A 22,771-nucleotide genomic window follows, 5' to 3' on the forward strand; every position below is an offset into this window, starting at 1 on the left:
CAGAAGTCATTCAAAGTTACAATAGAGTTTTTCTGTTCTACAATATGGCTTCCCTTATGTCAACCTTGTCTTGAGCCGGTATCAATATTGAAATTTGAGGACAAAAATGTCTGGGTTCTTGTCCTAACTCTGTCACTATGTTTGTGATTTCAGTCAAGCCACTTTATGAGCTTCAGTTTTTTCATTCATAAAATTGTGTAATTATTTTTTACGTTACTAATAACCTCACAAGCTTTGTTTGGGAATCAAATAAAATAATGTATGTAAAATTACTTCGTTTACAATAAAGCTCTCTAATAAAATTACTCATTACTATGTGTAATATTATAAAAATTATAACATTCCACTTTTTAAAACATGCTAACTAACCCTAATTCAATATAGTTAGACAAAACGTTATCACTAATAAGCAACTAGTTTCTGTCTCTTGAGGGAATCTAATATCTGTCCAGTACTTCTTATTTCTTAGGCCCTTTTAGTTTTTCTCTAAATTAATGTATAGAAAGTTTGTTTTGTAAATGATATTATTATATATTTTGGGATAAAAGAAATTGAGACTCAGAGGAATAAGTAGTTTGTCCAAGGAGCACAACTAATAAGACATAGAACCTACACTTGAATTCCTCTCTCTGATTTTCAAGTGAAAATTCTTGAGATGCCCACTTCTGTCTCACTAATTTATTAATCACAATTCAGTAAACATGTCATATACAACCTACTGAAGACTTTGACATTCAGCCATGAGTCAGGCATTGTTCATATTCTATGAGTTTGTGTGTATGCATTCTTTATACATGAAGAATCATCAACTATTTGCAAAATATGACAGGGTTGCTTTTTTAAAGGACTGATACTGTTTTCCTGAACATAAAACTCAAAAAAAAAATGCACAAGTGAACTTGGGGAAAGGCTACCTCAAGTCAGGGTACCCCAAGTGCCTTGAGTTAATTAGTATTGACTTGTTCCCGTAGGTGGCACTGACAGGCACAACTTATTGGCTGCAAAAAGGGAGAAAAAGAAAATGGTAGAAGAAGAAGGTAAGATAAGTTACGGATACCTACCAGCCTCAATATCAATAGTTTTAAACCCAACTTCTAAGAGATGTATTTATAATAATATAGGACATTTTGATAGGTCTACTGAGCCAGATCAAATATAAGAATGCTGGGGCGGGGCGGGAAGGGGCATTGCTTTCTTTTGTTTTTTTTTTTTTTGTCAAGTCAAGCAGTGCATGTGAAATACAGGTTTAAACTTGATCGCTCACCCAAATCTGTATCTGTGCCTCACATAATTCACAGTCTCATTCTATCCTTCGATCAAACCCCATCTGTCCCTCCATCTTTTAGTTTCCACATACGTGATGGGTTAGAGTAGATTGTGGCCAGGTTTACAGATAAGTCAAGAGATGGTTAACTGTAGGCTGTACCCTGAGGAAATAATGAAACAGGACCCGATGGAGTGCAAGCCTTAGCAGAAGATGATGGTAAAGATTAGGGACGAGATGTGGTAATGCCAACGATGTTACAAGAATCACAGATGAGATAAAGGTGTTGCTGAGCAACCTTCATGTAAATCAAAACCATTTTCTTTTAAGCAGTCAAAACGTCCTGGTGCTTATGTTAAAGCAAGCATGTCAAGAATAATTCAAAAGTTCTTATTTACAAGGCAGTAATACTTTTCTTCATTTTTAGCTAACAGTTTTCGGTTCACTTAAGACTTGCTGAGTTTCCTGCCATGTACCAGGCATTTCACATTTAGTTATTGAAATCCTCATAGTGGCCCTATAAGTTGGTATTAATAACCCTACTTTGCAGATGAGGAAGTAACATTAGTTGCTCAATGTAATGCATTTTCAAAAGCAGCTGAACCAAGACTACTTACTCAAAATCCAATATTCCCTTAAGTATCCACAGCTATGAGGACCTTTTCTATTATTATTGAAATGCCCCTACTAAGTATGATGGAAATTTGGATTTGACAGACCTAACATAGAATCCAGATGATTCTGCCGTTCTCTTACTCTTTCTCAACAGCAAGACCACCCACATAACTTCAGTTTTCCAGTGCCTCACACTCATGTTGCTGAGACAAATCATAAAATCACATAAAAGCATTCACACCAACTAAATCCTATTATCTTTGTACTCAAATTCCAAGATTCAGCTTTGACCCCCTGGCTGTGGATTACCCATCTTGCAGACTTTCTGTTACACTGTTACCTCTCTGTAATATTTTTCAGCGTCTTCAGTAACATTCTCTTCTCTTGGTGGGTTCAGCGTTGTGTTAAAAATCTCACTGCAATTTTAATCTCGTTATTTATCCACTGACATTTCTTTTATTGAAGGTAACCCGGAGCAAGTTCTATAGCAAACACAGAGGTAAACTGAAAATAAATCATGTCAGAGACATGAGTTATGGACAGGAACTAAAATAGCATTAATTCATGGAAACTTAGGGAAGCAGGGGGTTTGGGGGGTTATGTATTCTAAAATGAAAATCCTCTCCATGACCTTGCTGACAAGGGACCATTGTAGGTTTTCTCTTTGAAGGATATGTTTTTTATTCCACAGTAGGATGAGGCAATTTCAAAAGGTAACAATCTATTAACTGTGCTAGAAAGCTTGACTTCTAAAATATACAATCCCAGCTCTCTAAATTCTGTGCCACTCTTGGTAGAAATGTGGCAAATATGGCTTTGTGGTTTTCTGTGAGCAGCTTTTATTGAAGAGGTTAAGCCATCGTTCAGCCATGACTCTAAATCCTCTCCAAACAAACACCTGCTCCTGAATTGATCTTAAGTCAGTCAGGCGACCTAGTCTTTTCTACCTTAAAGAAACGCATGACCTTCCCTGGGAGCACATCAGCTCAGAGTAACCTATCTTTCACATATCGTATTATGCATTGTAAGAAAAATATGCATTCAGAACAGACTTTTAAATGTATAGGAACTAAATCGACTTGTTCTCATAAAATTTCTATTCCTTTTAGCTTTAAAATTTAACATGTATTCTGTACACATTCAAATATGGATGGGAAGGGAATATGAAACTTTTGAGATTATATAAGATATTGTAATTTTGATATTTTTTCTTATTTTATTGTATAATAAAAACTGTAAAGAACATATATTTTCAGTGGAAAATACAATTGAAATTTAGCCACATTGTCCCCTGGGGTGCAGGTATGGCGGTGTCATATAAACTGGTGGGCCAGCTGACTCAGAGCCTCTTGACAGGGTGTGGAGACAGGCAAGTCACTTCATCCCCAGCACGAGAAAGGAAGGTAGTTTCTGAGAAGGCAGGGCTCTGCCTCGCAGGTTTGCCTCAGATTCAACGTCTCAAGGACTAATGTGTTTTTCAGAAAGAGTGAATAAAAATTTGAAAGTGAAGAAAACTTGAAAGTGAATAAAACTTGAAAGATTATATTTTCAGAAAAACGCTGTGAAATCCCCAGGTATAAGATAATACTATTTTTTCAATAAAATAAAACAAAAATAGGAAATATGCTGTTTCTCTACACAAGGCCGTATCTAGTGCACACTTTGAGGACTTTAATGAGTCAGCAGCTTCTGTAGGGGCTGTTGTGTCCCATGGGAGCTGACAGCTCAGTTTCACAGACACACATGAGTCACTCCTAAAGAATGCTCAGAGACATTGAGGAAATTTTGTAGGGTGACACGGTGCTAAGGTCCTAAAGTAACAGGTGGAGATCAGACCCAGAGAATATGAGTTACTTACGGTAGGGAAATTCAATTTCTACTAAGCTTGTGTGGTCCGTGTTACATATAAACATTTCAAAGAGCATTAGCCCTTATAATATTTTTTTCCCCAAAAGACAGATATTTTATTAAAAGAACATTTTTTTTCGTTGGTAAGATTATAAGATGACTTTTGTAAAGTGCTTTGAATTGGACTTATACATATAGTCTTAATACATGGTAGCTATTAATACACAACATGAGGAGTTTGCATGTTATTTTACGAACTTTAAGCAGTGGAATGTTTATGAACAGCACCACTGCAGCAATGAGGAAGTTGGATAAGGGGTAAGCAAGACAAGCAATAAGAAAGTCAGTGATGAAGGTATTCTAGTACTCGGGTAGAAAAAGACTCAGGAAACGTTCAGAGTTCAGGGAGAGTGTGGAAGGCAAATTCAAGAATCCATTGGGAAATTGAATCAATAGGACTTGACAGTTATCACACTGAACAATATGTGCCAGGGACTGACTGACATAATTTTCTCTCTCAAATTTCTCAGTCTAGCATGGAAAATGTAAACACAGACAGTAATAAATACATGACATTATGCAAAGAAGCCTTGAGATGATATAGCAGACACGTAAAGCCATGCCTTGCATCAGCTCAACACACCTGAATTCACCTGCAGCCATGGTCCAAGGTATCCAGCAGGCTGATGGCTTCACCTGAAACCCTTTACCTGAAGACTTCTCAGCACTTCAGTAGCTTACTCCACCCACTAGTGTAGGCTCAAGGTGGAAACTGGGGAAATTAACACACCAACACTAGAAGAAGCCCTCAACCAATAGGGGCTGGTATTGGTAGTTCTGTTTCCTTTGGGACCATTGTGATGTGTGTTCCATGAGGTTCTCACAGAAGGTCATCAATGTTATTGAGTCCTTGTTTCCCACAGTGGCAAAATGCTAATTGACACACCCTTTTCCTCACCTCATTGTCTCCCTTTCCATACTCACTCACTTGTGCTTCCTAAGACTACTTTCCCTGTTTAATAAGCTGCACTCAAGTCTTTGTTTCACTATCTTTTTTTCTTTGGGTGGGGGGTGAATAGATTACAAATTAGAAGAGTTGGAAACAGAGGTGGCATTAAAGAACAGTCTTCAGAATGAGCTTTAGGAATTGTGTCGCTCGTGGGTCAGATGTCAACAGGGACCACATTATTGGTGGTAAATGGGATGCTGATCTCCCAGGCATGGTGCTAACCTCTGGCATGGTGTAGCTTCCCAATTACTGAGACCCTCCCGGCAGCAGACAGGGATGAAGCACAGGTGGAATCACACCGGCTTATACAAATTCTCCAGCGCTGGAAAACACGAGACAATAAAAACCAGAAGTATGGTGGAGCTGACTGGCACTTGCTGGACAAGTCTTAACAAGAATGACAGACAGGAGGCCGGCCCGGTGGCGCAAGCGGTTAAGCGCTCGAGCGCGGCTTCGGGCAGCCCGGGGTTCGCGGGTGCAGATCCCAGACGCACACCCATGCACAGCTTGTCAAGCCATGCTGTGGCGGCGTCCCATATAAAGTGGAGGAAGATGGGCATGGATGCTAGCCCAGGGCCAGTCTTCCTCAGCAAAAAGAGGAGGATTGGCAGATGTTAGCTCAGGGCTGATCTTCCTCACAAAAAAAAAAGAATGACAGACAGGCAATCAGCTAGCCTCCTGTTGGGGAAGATCATTGACGGTTTCTTGAAGGAGATGAATATGTATTAAGCTGTTAAATTGAACTGACAGAAACAAACATTTCAAGTAGTAGAAGTGAGAAGCATCACTGTGTGTGGGAAGAACTACAAGCAATTCCTTGTAGTCTAGAGTCAGGGGCCAGTGACAAACCTGGGCACAGTGTCCAAGACCAGGGCAATGAGGCTTTTACATGTCATTTCAAGAAACTTGGACTCTGTCCTATAGGTGATATGAAGTGATTCTTGTGGGCTTTCTCACCTCTACCAAACACAGAAAACCATTTGACTATTTTCTCAATTTTTTTCAAGGATAATATATGACTAGTGCCATTGAGATGCACAGGAAAGCAGTTAATTCATTATATTTAATGGATGCCTAAACTTCAGGGCTTACTTCTGCAGAAACCTATTTGAGAAAAGCTCAGGGTTTTATAATGGAGATTACTAGAGCCTTACTTTAAATATACCACTCTACTTACACTTGGATTCTTTGAAATTAAAATCAAACTGACTGGGACAAAATACTTTTCCTTCCCTCATGTTCACAAAAAGAATCAAACTAGACGAACTGAGACAAAATATCACACTTCTTAACAAAAATATTTTAAATATCTCGTGAAAGACTACTGTACTGCCTGAAATAGTAAGGAAAAAGTTCATCTCTGCCTTTCCTTTTTAATTCTGCATCTGACCCTTCAGAGCGACAACTCAAACACAAAACATAGTTTTATAGATTATATTCAAATTCAGTACTTTAAAATCAAATTTTTGGCTGTGAATTGAAAGTTGGGATTTATTTTCCCTTAAAATTATGCAACATATGAGAAATTTGGTTTTCTGTTTGATATCTGCTTTTCTAAGTGTCTATATAAATTGGCTAACCAGAAACTTTGAATGAAGAACAACAGAATGCCATTGTTATTGTTAAAAGAATTTCAATTTTAGGTATGATGTCAAAAATACCCAGGACTAAATTTGCAACCTGTTATGATGACTCAACAAGTGAGTACTCTCTCTGTCTCTCTGATTCCAGGATAGTTATTCAAACATCGTGCCAAAGTGCTACATCAAGTCAATTAGTTGCTATATGTAGAACAATAAAACATATCTGTAACATATTTTTTACAATTCAACTTTTAATTACATTTTTATAAACTAATAATAAGGAAATTATTGGATCCACACCAGAGACAAACTGGACAGAAGATACTATTATACTCAAAACTCCTTTTATCCTATAATTTCAGAGACTAAATAAAAATAAAAATTAAAACTGAAAGCTTCAATTATTACAAGTTGTATTAAACATGATATGCTAGTTTCGCTGCCAGAAAAATTAACAAAATTAACAATCCAAAATCTCAGTGTCTTAAATCAACAAAAGTTGTTTTATTTTTTGTCCTCATCTACACTAAATGTCCAGTGCAGGAGAGCTGGACACTGGTTGGGGACAAGGCTGTAAGTAGAATTCATAAATCCAGGTTGATTGGGTTCAACAGTATAATTGCCATTTGCTGCCACTTGGGAAGAAAGGATCTGGTAAACTCTCAACTATTGTCTTATAATTCATTCTAGAAATGACTTGTCCTAGTTTGTTTACAGCCCATTGGCCAGAAATAGTCACATCTTCCCACTACGTTGAAAGATAGCTTAAAAGTTTCATATTCCATGTGCTCAGGAAGAGGAGAAAATTTGGATAGTTATAAGCATTCATAACATCTAATACTTATGCTAAATTACTCAGGACTGTAATTCAATTATCAAATTTTAAAGTGAAAACCATAAATATCACATCATCTTCACTATACTGAATTAAAGCAATTTGTTTAAATTGCACGCCTTGAAGTACAGTTATATAATAAATCAAATTTCTTATTTACTGTCCACAGATTTCTTTCAAAGAAATGCTACTGGAACAAGGAGATCTTGATACAACCACCTGAGATTACTTATTTATTGCCAAGAAACTGAAAAACATGCTTACTCAGATTTGGTGAGTAATGCATGTACTCCGATTTTCCTGAGAATTAGCAAAAATATTCTGAACTGAAATATTTGTCAAATTATTTTTGCTAAATATAGAGAAAGTAATGAAACGTTTGGATTCTCAGAATAAATTTAGTCTTTATAACTCAGCACCACTTAATTCAACCACTTGTCTTCTGCACATCATCCATTATTTAATATCCTCTATTGTTTATAGTTATTTCTTTATTGATTATCTATTTAAGCAATACAAAAGGAGTATGTTGACAGGTCTGTGTACATAATATGGATATATGCCATAAATTAATTACACAACTTAAAACTATGACTCGATTCTCTAAAGCTTCAGTTTCTCTCAACTCCCGATAAGCCATGAAGAACACACAGAGGACAGAGAAACAGATTCAACGGTAATGCACCCCAAATCAATAGCAATTGTCCTTTCTAATGGATAGGATTAAGTTGTTGATTTTTCTCCGAGAGGTATTTCTCTGTTTCACCTTTTACAATTCACATTCTTTCCCATTATAATCCTGGTAACCATAGACACATAGTATAAAGGTAAATCCAATGTGAAGTCATCAGAATTTCTAAGGTAAAAAAGGTTATTTTAAAGGAAAAACCATATCTGTAGATAAATATTCTGTGTTTGAATGCAATCCACAATTTATTAATTTCATGAACTTGGGAAATTACATTTTTCCACCTCTAGGTTATATTTTCTTAAAATATGTTAACAAATATGTTAGTTGTCCATCGATATCCATTTTCTCTTTCCATAGAGAGAATTTTCTTCTGGATATATGATCTTCCAAAATGAAGACTACATTTCTTATTTTTCTTTCCCTTCTATTTATTTCTGTGACTAAGTCCTCACAAATGAAAGCTGTCATGTGTCTGTGTCTGGATATCTGCTAGTTCACCCCCATTTGGCTTCTTCTTCCTCATCCCTTTCTTCCCACCCTGCCTTCCCAACCCCAACCCTACCATCCCACCACCGTGAAACAGTCATGGAGGGAGCCTGAATCTGGGAGGACTTTATGGAACAGAACCATCATATAAATCCTTCAGTTATTTTTGAAAGAAATAAGCATCTCTCTGCTTTATGCTACTGTTATTTTTAGCTTTCTGTAAGATTTAGTCAGCCAGCCCTGGTGGTCTTGTGGTTAAGATCCAGTCACGGTGGCCCAGGTTTGTCGTGGTCAGGGAACCACACCACCAGCCTGTCGGTTGTCACACTATGGTGGCTGTGTGTTGCTGTGATGCTAAAAGCTATGCCTCCGTATTTCAAATACCAGCACGGTCACCCATGGTGCACAGATTTCGGTGGAGCTTCCAGCCTAAGACAGACCAGGAAGAACTTGGACCTGGCCACACACTTGCGAAAAAATTGGCCATGAAGACCGTATGAATTGCAGCAGAGCATAGTCTGATATAGAGCTGGAAGGTGAGATGATGGTGCAATTCCACTCTGCTATCCACAGGCGCGCTAGGAGTTGGAAAGGACTCATCGGCACTAATAACAAAAAAAAATTTTAGCCACACAAAACCTTAACTTAATGTACAATACCTCAAAGAATTATTCTGGGAATTAAATAAGATAATATTTGTTACGTGTTTAGCATGGTGCCCCTTATTTGGTAAATGTTTAGTTAAATGTTGTCTATTATTTCTCTTTTAATCATTGTTTAATACCATTTATGTGTGTTCAAGCAAAAGAAGTCAATTCAAAAAACATTTATTGACAAACTTCTCTTTCTAAGCCTTGAAACAAAGGACAGAAAGCCACATTTCTGCTCTAAAAATACTGGTTTGGTTAGGAGTACATACTGAAATAATTACAAGAAAACAAAAGCTTATACGACTTTCTATAATTCAGTTACAAACTAGGTGTTGTCTGGATTCAAAGGAGTTTTAGGCAATCATTATTTCACAGGTAACTTGTAAATAAATTTAAAAATCTAGAACAAAGTTGTAGACCAAACTCTTGCAATCACCCCTTTTACAGTGAAATCCTCCATCAGATATATATACCCCTTAGATTGGTTCTAGAACTTGACATCTGGAAATATTTTCTTCTGACCCTCAATTTTATATCAATATTAAACTGTTAAACTAGCTGCTGACTTTCAAATTCAAATTCAAGCATTAAAGATTCTTCTTAAGTAAAAACTTTATAACAATAAATTTAAAGCAAATGATTTTTTTCTGAAAAGCTGATTTCAAAAGGTGAAATTATTCTTCATATATATGTCACAGATCTGTTTGTAATGATATATTAACACTCAAAGTTCATGATTGCAAATTTTAAATAATATTTGACCATATAGCAGGTCTTTCATGGTCTTGTGCTCTTTTTATTTTTATTTTTTTGCTGAGGAAGATTAGCCTTGTGCTAACACCTGTGCCAATCTTCCTCCACTTTATATGTGGGTCACCATCACAGCATGGCTGATAAGTGGTGTAGGTCTGTGCCCAGGATCTGAACTCGCCAACCAGGGCTGCCAAACGGAGCACTGAACTTAACCACTATGCCGTGGGGCCAGCTGGATCATGTGCTTTTTGAGATCCTGTTACCTACAATAGTCAGAGTATGTAGTTTGAACACTGCTTTTGTTTATCTTTAGCATCATGCTCTACCTATAGGTAAGTGCTCAATATTTATTTATATTTTATTGTAAGACCACCAGTTTCTTTAAAAGTAAAGCTCAACTAGCCAAGCTTTACTTCTAAGTATAATTCCAAATTTGTGACATTCAAATCAATGAATATATTTACTCTATTTGGAACGACACATTTGTCAATGGATCTTTTAAGGTAATGGCCCAGGGCAAACAAAACCATCAGATTATGTGGGACGTGATCCCTCTCTGTTAACCTGATCTAAACATATGGTAGTTGGTTTTAATTGATACTTTACTTTTTTAGCTTTTATATTAAACTCAAATATCAAAGATTATTTTCCAAGTAAACACTTTTATTAAAGTTTATGAGGTGATATAAACTTATAATGATAAAAATATCTAAAAATATATGTGTTTTGACCTAAAATATATTAAAAGTATTTGAGTTCTTGGTTTTTTCCTGCTAAGACTAGTCACATGCCAAGCAACAAAAAATTTCTATAAGACATATACAAATAATAAGAAAAATGTCAAATAATCTTAAATCAATTTATTCCAGTTAGTTTGGTGATTTTTATGAGTAAATTAAATTAGACATTTGTTAATTCCCTAGTCAACAAAATACTTTGAAGTTTTTTGAATCTTTCAGTGTCTTCTTAGGTCATATTTAAATGTTGATATATTTTTTAAAAGTCTTGGAAAGTAGCATAATATCATTTTCTTTCAGAATTCTCAGAGACTAAGAAATGCAAATACTGAAAAAAAAAGGACACTAAAATGCATATTGATTACATGTGATCATAATAAAAATTAGCAAAATATATTCATACATATTCTTTGCAATTGCATAAGAAACGTTACATTAAATATTTAACAAAATTAAAAATCTATCACTTCTTTACTTTTGATCCTTCCTACTCAATCTTCATATTTTGAGAGGGTTGAGAAACCAATTAATGGCTACTTCAATTTTTAATTGAATTCTATACAATGATGTATCAGAGTTAACAAGTTTCAACCTTGTTTACCCAATAACATATGAACTTCTTTCTTCCAAAATTTGGAAGTTGTTGAGAATGTAGATAAACCTGGCACCATGTAGTATTTTGAACTTTCCTGTTACAATGAAGAGAAAAAATAATAAAATGAAAGGAGAATATATTTCCAACTGCTTGTGTGAAAATGTACTCAAAACAGCAGTGGGAAAAGAATGGTGAGATATTATAAAAATAAAGATGAATGGATAATAATATATAGGTAACAAGAATATTCCTTCAAATCAAACGGAATAAAATCTATGATTAATAACCATATTTTAATTTCATGAACTTAATGTACCTCTCCATTTGAAGATTATTTTAAAACTGAATATTTCAAGACATTAAATAAAGGGAAGGAAGAAGAAAGTCTCATTTATTGGATCTGATTCTGTGCTATGCACATACTATCACTTTTATTCTTTTGTAACATTATGTATAAGGAAAACGGCCAAGGTAAATAACTTGTCAAAGTGACTTGGGAAGTAAGATCTTCCTAACTCTAAAGTCAGGGATCTACAACCACATTGTGTGCTGTCTTAGGCATACTAATGCGTTTGCACAACACTTCACAGAGTGTAATTACGTGAACAATAACCCTCTAAACTAGAAATAGAATGTTATTATTCCACCCAACTTTAGAAAGATGAAACATCCCCAGAGGGCTAAATGACTTACCCGAGTTTATCTAGGTAAATAGTCCAGGATTTTTTTTTTTTTTTGCGAGGAAGATCAGCCCTGAGCTAACATCCATGCCAATCCTCTTCTTTTTGCTGAGGAAGACTGGCCCTGGGCTAACATCCGTGCCCGTCTTCCTCCACTTTATGTGAGATGCCACCACAGCGTGGCCTGACAAGCAGTGCGTTGGTGTGCGGCTGAGATCTGAACTGGGCCACCAGCAGCGGAGCCCACGCACTTAACCGCTATGCCACAGGCCGGCCCCCAGGATTTTTTTAAACCACTTAAACCATATTCTTTTCTCCTCTGTGAGATTTTTCTCTTTTATATATAATTTGTTTGGAAGCAAACAAAGCTATCTGTTTACATACCTTATTTTAATATGTCTTCAAATAAAAGGGATGTTAAATATGTTTTTGGTAGAGGGCATTATCTTTTATTAGCCTCCGATGTGAGAAAAAGTTTTACATATTTATGACATTATTATTAATGAATGAAATCATGAATAGTGTTCAAATGTTGCTTCAGATAAAGTTGTCTTTTGCTTATTGTATTTCAAAAATAATAATGACCTTGACTTCTTACAAATATTGTTATAAATATCTTAGAACAATACAAGCCACTTGTTATACAGGAGAATTTTTACTATTCTCTAACAAAAACTTTAAAAGCTGGACTTTGGAGCATAAATCCTTCAGAGTAATTCTTGATTCTTCTCCATATCTATTTAACTGTTTTATGTCAGCTTTCTCAGTTTCTTTTATTTTATATGTTGTCCTAGACAGACTCTTAATGTATGATGAGAACTTCGTTCTCTGTTTAAACTGAAAAGAAGAATGCTTCTCCATGTAATGAAGGGATCCACTGCTAGGCTATGTTTGCCGTGACCACGGCTATGACCACGGCTCTGGCCGTAGCTTCCCAGCTGTTTGTCTGGCGTGACTGACACATCACAGCCTGACTGTTAGGACAGGGGAGGGAGAGATTATAAAAACAGCCTGTTTTCTTATATGGGGATAGTTTATTTTAGCTCTGTTTTTAAAAAAATCTATTCTCCTCCTTCCCTTTAACTTCAACTATGCAATTTAAAAGTTAATCTTTAAGACTAGAGGCAGTTTATATAAGTAACACTATGAAATGGACCCTTCAGCGTTAAGAATCAGTCACCAAGTGTCCCTCGAATTCTGCTTGTCTGTGGAGCTCATTTTCCCCACAGTGTTCCCTCATTGCTCTCCATGCCTCATCTTTGCGGACGACCCAGAGGAAGTGCTCAGTCACCCTCAGCTCCACAGAGACTAGATTTAACTATTATGTTTTCTTCATTTTTCTGCAATAAATAGCATGTTTTTCTAATTTGCCATTTACTATCTGTTTATATTAAATGAGCTCAAATATTACAAAAAGTTTAAGAATGAAAGTTAACGTTTCCTGCAATACCACCATTCTAAGATATTTACAGTTAACATTTTGGGATAAACCTCTCTTATATTTTTATGTGTGTATGTGTGTGAGTGTGTGTTTATTTAAATCTGAAGCTACTTTACTTATAATCTTATAGTAACATGTAACATATGTCTGTATATATTTACGTCACTTTTTACTTCACAAAAATGGGATTATTTTTGCAGCTTGGCATTATGTAGCCCTTAGTGTGATATTTCACTAAGTGGATGAACCAGAATTTATTCAAGCATCTGTCAATGGATGGACATTCACTATGTTTCTAGCTTTTGCCTCTATCAATAAAGCTGCAATAATCATGTTTTGTATATATTCTTATGTTTTGTGCTTATGCACTATGTCTCTCTTGGATAACGAACTGGAAAGGTTATCCCTAAGTGATTTGTTTTATACTTTGATAATCTAATTTCATAGCCAAATATCTCCTTGACACTCTAGGCCTAGTATTTGAAGTTATCTGCAAGATTATAATAAAAATTTTCATTTCCTCCTAAGAAACTGGTGAAAATCTTAAAACCTGACAAGGCTTCTGAAGGGTCTCTATTCTAATCGAGTCCAGATTTTCCTTCATTTTATAACCCACATCTTGTGAATTATCTGTTTTTGTGTCTCAGAATATATTTAATCCATTAAATTTAAATTGTCTGCAGTTGCTTTGTATGAAGAGGTAGGTTTCTGGATTAGTGAATGTTTCACTTCATTATGGTTTAAGTTTATATCAATAAGGGAATTTGTGAGATATAAAATTAAAGTCAAAATTACATAAAAATCAAAAACAGTCCATTTGTGAGTGGTTAGGCTCTGGAGCTGGACATCAGTGCTCCTCTGGTTACAAGCTACCAGCCCTGGACAATTAGGTACACTTGTGCCTTCAGTTTTCTTATACCGGATTCACAAGGTTGTTCTGAGGATTAAACAAGATAACAGGTAAATTGCTTATAGGAGTACCAGTGTGTTAGTTACCATGATTGCTTTTTCACAACTTGATGATTTTGAATAACTTACAAGCACATGTGGACACAGGCACAACGATTTACATCTGTCCTGGCAAGAAACAGTCATTTCCTACTATCACACCAGTGTTTCTGGTTTTCTTGTCCAATTTGGTTTGTTCACACACTGCTGCAGCCAAGTTTTATTTGTGGACACGAAAATTTAAAATATAGAAGGAAAAAATTCAAGCTCTTGAGAATGTCAGGTTGAGGGAGTGGCTATGAGTCTGGTGATCTGAAGTTTTTGTTTTTTAGCTTATATTTTGCTCGACCGGCACTTCTTCAGGGCCTACATGTTCCAGCATCTGTGTGATGCTCTGGAAAGAACTAGTAAAGAACAGACTCTGAGGAAACTTCAGGCTGATTTACAAAATAAGGATTTAGATTAAAGGATCATTAAGGAATCTTCCACCTCCTAACCTGGAAGAGTTTCTGTGTTCCAAGTAAAGCTTTGAATACCTAGTGTGGCCACATGGGAAAAATCAATCTTGTTCATATATATATATATATATATATATTTGGTAACATATATATGTTTACTTATATATTTGTATATATATTTCCCTGAAAAGCAATTTCTAGAATACAAGACAGTATTTCCCAAGTAGCAAAAGCACATATTAGTTGGCAAAACTCTGTGGGTTTGAGTGTCAGCCTCATGAGTTAATAGCTGTATGACTTGGCCACTTTCTTTACTTTCTTGTACCTCCATTTTCTTTATCTATACAATGAGGATAACAATACTATTTACCTAATGGGGATGTTATGAAGGTTAAAGAAGTTATTACATATGAAGCACTTAAAACACTGCCTGAAATATAAGTGCTTTAGAAGTGTTAGCTAACGCACTTTCACTATACTTAAGTAAATTTGATCAACCTACCAATGTCCACCCTGTTCTGATAAAGGTTACAACAGGTAAATACAACCACATCTTTCAGTCTTAATGATCTAAACACAACTTATCAAAAAGGATACATTCATGCACTAAGTTCTCACTTCTCTAGGTCTCCTACCCTCCAGTTTAAAGGGTTAATGGAAAGCCCCTCATGCTTGAAATCAGACTATTCTTTTCCTAGGAAGGATCAAGACCTAGCCCTACATATTCAGATAAGATCTTGCCTACCTACCCATATGTCCTAACTTATCTGTAGGAGTCTAGTCACATTCCTTATTCTTTCACTAATTTTGTCTCAATTGTCTTATTATTAGTGATATACATATCCACATAAATGATTCTTCTAACATTTTGGTCATTTAGTACCTTGAACTCTCTGATCCCATTTTATTTTTCCTCTGACCTTGATTAGTCATTCACCTCCATGGTTATACACTAACTGCATAATTACCACTAAATGCAACCTCTCTATAATCTCAATTTCAAGCATCTCAACTTCAGACCCTAATCACCTATCTGTCCAGCTCACTCTTTCTGGTACCCTGACTCCAACACAACTTTCACCACACTGGTAAAGTCTGCTGATCCTCTCAACTTTTCAATATCCTTCACCCCCCTTATATCTTCTCCTCTCCTTTTCTAGCATACCTTTCATGGAAAACTTTATAAGCCTTATCTTGTATATCTAAGTTTGTCATTTCCTCATAATCATATTCCTTCCTGATTTAACTCATTCTCCCCTGGTTCTCCACCTGTACACACACAGCTGAAAATAGCTGGAAAAACCACAACCACGTTGACACATCACACCTTAAACCCATGGTACAAACTTTAAATCGGCCCTTAGTGCTGCTCAGCAATTGGATTACAGTTGTCTAGTCCACCTATTCTCCTCCTGTCTTAGACCATTACCCATTATTTTACACTCTCCTTTCTCTACAAGCCTCAGTCATCTCCTCCGTACCTTCAGTCTAAACTTCTTAATGCACTGAAAACTACATACAACAAACTAACATACAAGGTCCGGCCTCCATATACCACCATCTTCCTGCATCTGCATCCAGATTTCTGAATTCTCTCCTGTTACTCAAATAGAACTGTTCACTGTACTTAAAGCCAACATACCTCCACCCACCTTAGATCCCATCCTCTCTTTCACACCGAAACACAGCGCTCCAGGACTTCTGTCATCTCTACTACATCAGCACATTTTTCATAGGCGTATAAACATGATGTTCTTTCTCCTATCTTAAAAAAAGTTTCCATCTCTAGAACTTATCCTTCAGTGACCCACAATCTCTCTGGCCCTTTTACATGAACATGCCTTAAATGAGCACTTTATATCCCTGCTTCTCAAAGACTGATCCTTGGACCAGCACCATCAACATTATCCGTGAAACTGTTAGAAATGCAGAATCTTGGACTCCACCCCAGACCAACTAAATGAGTATCTATATTTTAACATGATTCCCAGGTGATTTGTGTGCATGTTAAAATTTGAGAAGCATTGGTTTATATTCCTCTCCAATTCTACTTTTCCCATTCCCTCTTAAACTCTTTCCAATCAAGAATTCACTCCTGGAATTCCACTGAAATTGCTCTTAATGTCACCAATGCTCTTCTCATTGCTAAATCGTATGGTCAATTCTCTGTCATTACATCATTTGAAATACTAGCAGCATTTGAGCAAACCTGTCACTCTTTCCTCCTTGAAATATTATCTTCACTTGGCTTCTCCCACAGGGCTTTCCTGTTGGTATTCTCCTTTGCCAAATCTTCTTCTTCTCCCTAACCTCTTAAAGCAGTCAGACCCTAGAACTCTTCTCTCTTACACACCCTACATTATAGATCTCAGGAATTTAAATGTATGTATACTCTGATAGCTCCCAAATATTTAGCACCTGACCCAGCATACTTACCCTCGTTCTTTGGACTCACATACGTAACTGCCCACTCCACTACTACACTTGGACGTCCAGTAGACATCTCTAATTTAGTATGTTTAGATTTGAGCCATTATATTCCTCCGTAAAACAGCTCCACCCACAATCTTCCCAGTCTCACTTTATTAACAACTCCACCTTCCAATTTTTCAAGACAAACATCTTTGAATCATCCTTTCCTTGTTTCTTGCTCCCATATTCTGCATCCCATCCATTAGGCTATTGTACTGGCTCAACCTTCAAAATATATCCAGAATCCAATTGCTCAAATCAGTTCCCTACTATCATTTTAATTAAACTACCACCATCTCTTGCTTGGATTACAGCAATAACATGTTTGTTCTTCCTGTTTCTGCTCAGCCCACCTTACAATTTATTCTCAACACAGCTTCCAAAGTGTTCCTTTCAAAATGAAATTTGTATCAAGTGCTCATGTGCTTAAAACTCACAAAGAGTTCCCATTTCATTCATCGTAAAAGCTACTGCTCATCCTGATGCCCAGAGCACTGCAGGGTCTGGCCCTGGGAGCTTCTCTGGGTTTATCTCCTCAGACTCACTGCCTTGCTCACTCCACTCTTGTCATACTGCCCTCATTATGTTATTTGAAAAGTCTGTTATCCTTCCACTTACAGGCCTTTGCATTGGCTGTGCCACTTGCCTGGAATTCTCTTTCCGCAGACGTAAGCCCGACTTGCTCTCTCACCTCCTTCAAGTCCTAAACTTCACCTGTTCAGTGAGACAGAGTTGATCATCTATTTAAAATTTACCCCTCAGGCCTGTTCCTCTCATTCACTCAGCTTTAAAATTCTTCATATAGTTCATAAATTATTACTACACAGTGCAACATGTAAAAACTATTTTTTCAGTTATTGCCTTTCTCCTCCATATGGAATGCGGTTTTTGCTTCTGTGTCACTTCTATATTATTAAACCTGAAAAAATAGTAATGCTCAAATTATTTGTTAGTTGAATTAATAATATTTACTATTTATTAACAAGGTATTGTTTGTGAATAGATTTTTATTATGTGAATGAGGATGAAAGATGTATGTATTTTATCATATTACCTTAAAAACATATTTAGTAGCAAGAAATATGGTGCTTGAGTAAAATACTGCTGTATAAATGAATGTATCTTCAGGAAGCCTAGTAAACAAATATCTCCATGATAAAATCTCTCCATAAGATGCCTTCTCTATTATTAAAGCCCTGATCACAAATCATGGACTTGAAGTACATTTTTGTAGCTCAGATGTCTGTTTATTTTAAGGCCAACATTTCTTGATTTTGTCATTAAGAGAGAAAGTTGGCTTTTGCAAGATAACCATTGGCAATCAAGAAAAATAGATTTCCCAGCCCTTGTGAATTGTTTTAACCATCAGACCTATGGTTATTCATTGACTTAAGTCAGAATTTAGTCCTAAAAACAATTTTACATGTTTATACAAGATGTTTGCAAATTGAACCTAGAAGCTACCTGTGCCCATCTGCATCCTATCCAACAATATTTACTTAGGAGCCTCTCTCCTGCCACCCGAGGTTCATGTACTATGGGTTAATCTTTCCTTCTTGCATCTGTTGATTTCTCTCCATCAGCTGAAATATGTACAAGTCTCTCTCACATTTAATGAAAACAAAAAAACTCCATTTAACCCAATTCCTCTCAGTACTTCTATTTTTATTTTAAATTGAAGTGACATTGGTTTATAACATCATATAAATTTAAGGTATACATCATTATATTTTGACTTCTGTGCAGTCTACATCATTTTCACCACCCAAAGTCTCGTTGCCAACTGACACCATACACATGGGCCCTTTTATGCCTTTCGCTCTCCCTTCACCCCTTTTCCCCTCTGGTAACCACCAGTCTGCTCTCTGTATCTGTCTGTCTGTTTGTTGTTGTTTTATCTTCCACAAATAAGTGACATCATGTGGTATTTGGCTTTCTCTATCGGATTTATTTCACTTAGCATAGTATCCTCAAGGCCCATCCATGTTGTTGTAAATGGCAATATTTCATCTTTTTATGGCTGAGTAGTACTCCATTGCATATATATACACCACACCTTCTTTATCCATTCATCCGTTGATAGACACTTAAGTTGTTTCCAAGTGTTGGCTACTGTGAATAATGCCACAATGAACATAAGGGTGTATATGCCTTTTGAATTAGTGTTTTCATGTTCTTTGGATAAATACCCAAGTGGGAGACCTGGATCTTATGGCAGTTCTAGTCTTAATTTTTTGAGGAATATCCATACTGTTTTCCACAATGGCTGCACAGTTTGTATTCCCACCAGCAGTATATGAGCATTCCCTTTTCTCCATATCCTCTCCAACACTTTCTATTTCTTGTCTTTTTAGTAATAGCCATTCTGACAGGCATGAGGTGATATCTCATTGTGGTTTTGATTTGCATTTCCCTAATAATTAGTGATATTAAACATCTTTTCATGTGCCTCTTGGCCATCAGTATATCTTTGGAAAAATGTCTGTTCAGACCCTCTGCTTGTTTTTTAATCTGGTGGTTTGTTTTTTTGTTGTTAAGTTGTATGAGTTCTTTATATATTTTGGATGTTAACTCCTTATCAGATACATGATTTGCAAATATCTTCTCCCAGTTGGTAGATTGTCTTTGTTTTGTTGCTCTTAGTACTTTTTTTACTCTCCAAACTTCTTACTAAATTGTTTACGTTCTTTTTCCTTCCTCTCTATACCTCAAAATCATTGTTTAACCCACTGCCATCTCCTTCCACCATTTTGCTTCCACCATTTTACTTCCATTATTTCATTAATTAATTAGTTAATTTTAAGCAGGGTCACCAATTAGCTCTTCTAAATCTAAACAATATATTTTTTGGTTATGGTTGTGCAACCATTCAGTATCAGTCAACACTGTTGACCATTTCCTCCTCCGAACCCATTCTTCCTTTGGCTTCATTAGGCTCCCCGGTATTACCCTTTCTCTCAACAGTCCAGCTGCTCCTCCTCTGTTCCCTTTGCCGTTCCTCTCCCTTTACTCTTTCCCTGAATGCCATTTTTCCCTTGCGAGTTAGTCTTTGGACATTTGCTTTTTTTCTTGGGGCATTTATCCTGTGGTTACTCTAAGTGTGCCAACAACAATCTAGACTTGTGTCTTGCTCAGACCCATAAGAGCTCCAGCTGTGTTTCTATTGGTTATTACCACTGAAATGACTCAAAAGTACCGCTTCTTAACATGAAAAAAATTCATTTCATAACTCAACCCCTCACTCCACCTCCAACACATGAATTCTTTCCTATGTTTTCCATATTTTTTTATCTCTAACTGCCCAAGCCAGACCCTAGGAGTCATCTCAGAACTCTCCCTCTACTTCACCCAAAATCTTAATCAACTACCAAGCCTGACTAATTCTACTGACAATCTCATTTTCTATCCCACAAGCTCTTGCATTTTGTTCTGAATGTGCCTAACTCCTCTCTGGTCTTCACATTGGCTATGTTGCACACATCTATACCTTCACATATGCAGTGCTCTCTACCTGGAATGACCCCGTCTGTTTATCCAGCTTTGCTCAACTTACATGGACTTTCTGGGGAGATCTTGCTTTCTCTTTGACTCGGTTAGGAGCTTTTGCCATGTATATATGTATGTGCTGTACACATAGCACATATTGCCTCCTTAACCATAAAATGTTTGATCTTTTTTGACCCATGTGTTATTTTGAAGTTTGTTATTATCTAATTTCCAAATATTTGGGAATTTAACAGCTATTTTTCTACTACAGTAATGTCCCCGTATCCATGGGGAATATGTCCCAGGACCCCCAGTGGATGCCTGAAACTACAGATAGTACTGAACCCTATATATATATTATGTTTTTTCCTACAAATACATACCTACGATAAAGTTTAATTTATAAGTTAGGCACAGTAAGAGAATAACCGAATTGATTGCCAGCATCACTACTCTTGCGCTTTGGGGCTGTTTTTACGTAAAATAAGGGTGACTTGAACACAAGCACTGTGATACCACAAGAGTCAATCTGATAACCCAGATAACTAAGTGACTAACAGGCGGGTAGCATATACAATGTGGATCTGCTGGACAAAGGGATGATTCACATGTCGGGTGGGACTAGCAGGACAGCCCAAGATTTCATCACACTACTCACAACGGCATGCAATTTAAAACTTATGGATTGTTTAATTCTGGAATTTTCCATTTAGTACTTTCTGACTGCAGTTGACCATGGGTAACTGAAACCACAGAAAGTGAAACCATAGATAAGGAGGGGCTACTATATCGATTTCTAGTTAATTCTGCTGTTGTCTGACAATATAATTTGTGTAATTTCTATACTTTTAAATTTTATCAGGTGTGTTTTATGGCCCAGAATGTGGTCCATCTTGGTGAATGCTGTTTGTGAGATAAGAAGAATGTGTTTGATAGAATATTCATAAATGTCAATTGGATCAAGTTGAGTGATAATTCTGTTCAGGTGAACTATACCCTTATGACTTTCTGCCAGCTTGATGTATCAATTACTGAAAGAAAGGTGCTGAAGTCTCCAGGTATAATAATGGATTTGTCTATTTCTCTTTGTAGTTTATCAACTTTTTCTTCACATATTTTGATGCCCTGTTGTTAGATGAGTGCAAATTTAGGATTTTTGTGTCCTTTTGGAAAATTGACACATTTATTATTATGTAATATCCTGCTTTATTCTAATAATTTTCCTTGTTCTTAAGTTTGCTTTTTCTGAAATTAATATAGTGATTCCAGTTTTCTTCTGATTAGTGTTAGTAGGGTATATCTTTCTTTATTCCTTTACTTTTAACCTACCTGAATCTATATTTAAAGTGGAGTTTCTTATACACAACACATAATTAGGTATTAGTTTTTATTCACTCTGAAAAATCTGTATGTTTTAATTGGTGTATTCAGACCATTCACATTTAAAGTGATGATTGATATAGCTGGAGTAATGTCTACTAGGTTTGTAACTATTTTCTGTTCTCTGCATTTATTCTTTGTTTCCTTTTTGTCCTCTTTTTCTGCCTTTTCTGATTTAATAAAGCCTTTTATATGATTACATTTTATCTCTTTGCATATCAACAGTTCTTTTCTAATTTGTTTAATAGTAGCCATAGAGTTTCCAACATATATATTTAACTAATCTAAATCTACCCTCAAATAGTTGTTTCCCCCACTCCCACTCACAACTTCTTTCAAATTTTCTCTGTCTTTGGTTTTCTGAAGTTTGAACATGATATGCCTAAGTGTAGTTTTATTGTTTGTTTTGAGGTTTTTGTTTTTGCTCTTTGTTTTGTTTTGTTGTTTTGGTATTCATCATATTTGGTGTTTTCTGAGCTTCCTGAATTTGTAGCTTAGTGTCTATCATTTATTTTGGAAAGTTCTTGGCAGTTATTACCACAAATATTCCCTCTGCTCCATTCTGTCTTTCTTCTCCTATGTTATTTCAGTTACATAGATGTTATACTGTTTAAAACAGCCCCACAGTTTTTGGAGGTTCTATTCTGTTTTTAACTTTTTTCTCTACGCATTTCAGTCTGGAAAGTTTCTACCGACCTGTCTTCAAGCTCACTGATTCTTTCCTTGACCATCTCTAGTTTACTGATGGGCCCATCAGAGGTTATCTTCATTTCTGTCACAGCAGTTTTGATTCCTAGCATCTCCTTTTGATACTTTCTTAGACTCCCCACCTCTGCTTAC

The sequence above is a fragment of the Ceratotherium simum genome, chromosome 15, assembly GCF_057802395.1.
Source record: "Ceratotherium simum simum isolate JZ-2026a chromosome 15, ASM5780239v1, whole genome shotgun sequence".
NCBI lineage: Eukaryota > Metazoa > Chordata > Mammalia > Perissodactyla > Rhinocerotidae > Ceratotherium > Ceratotherium simum.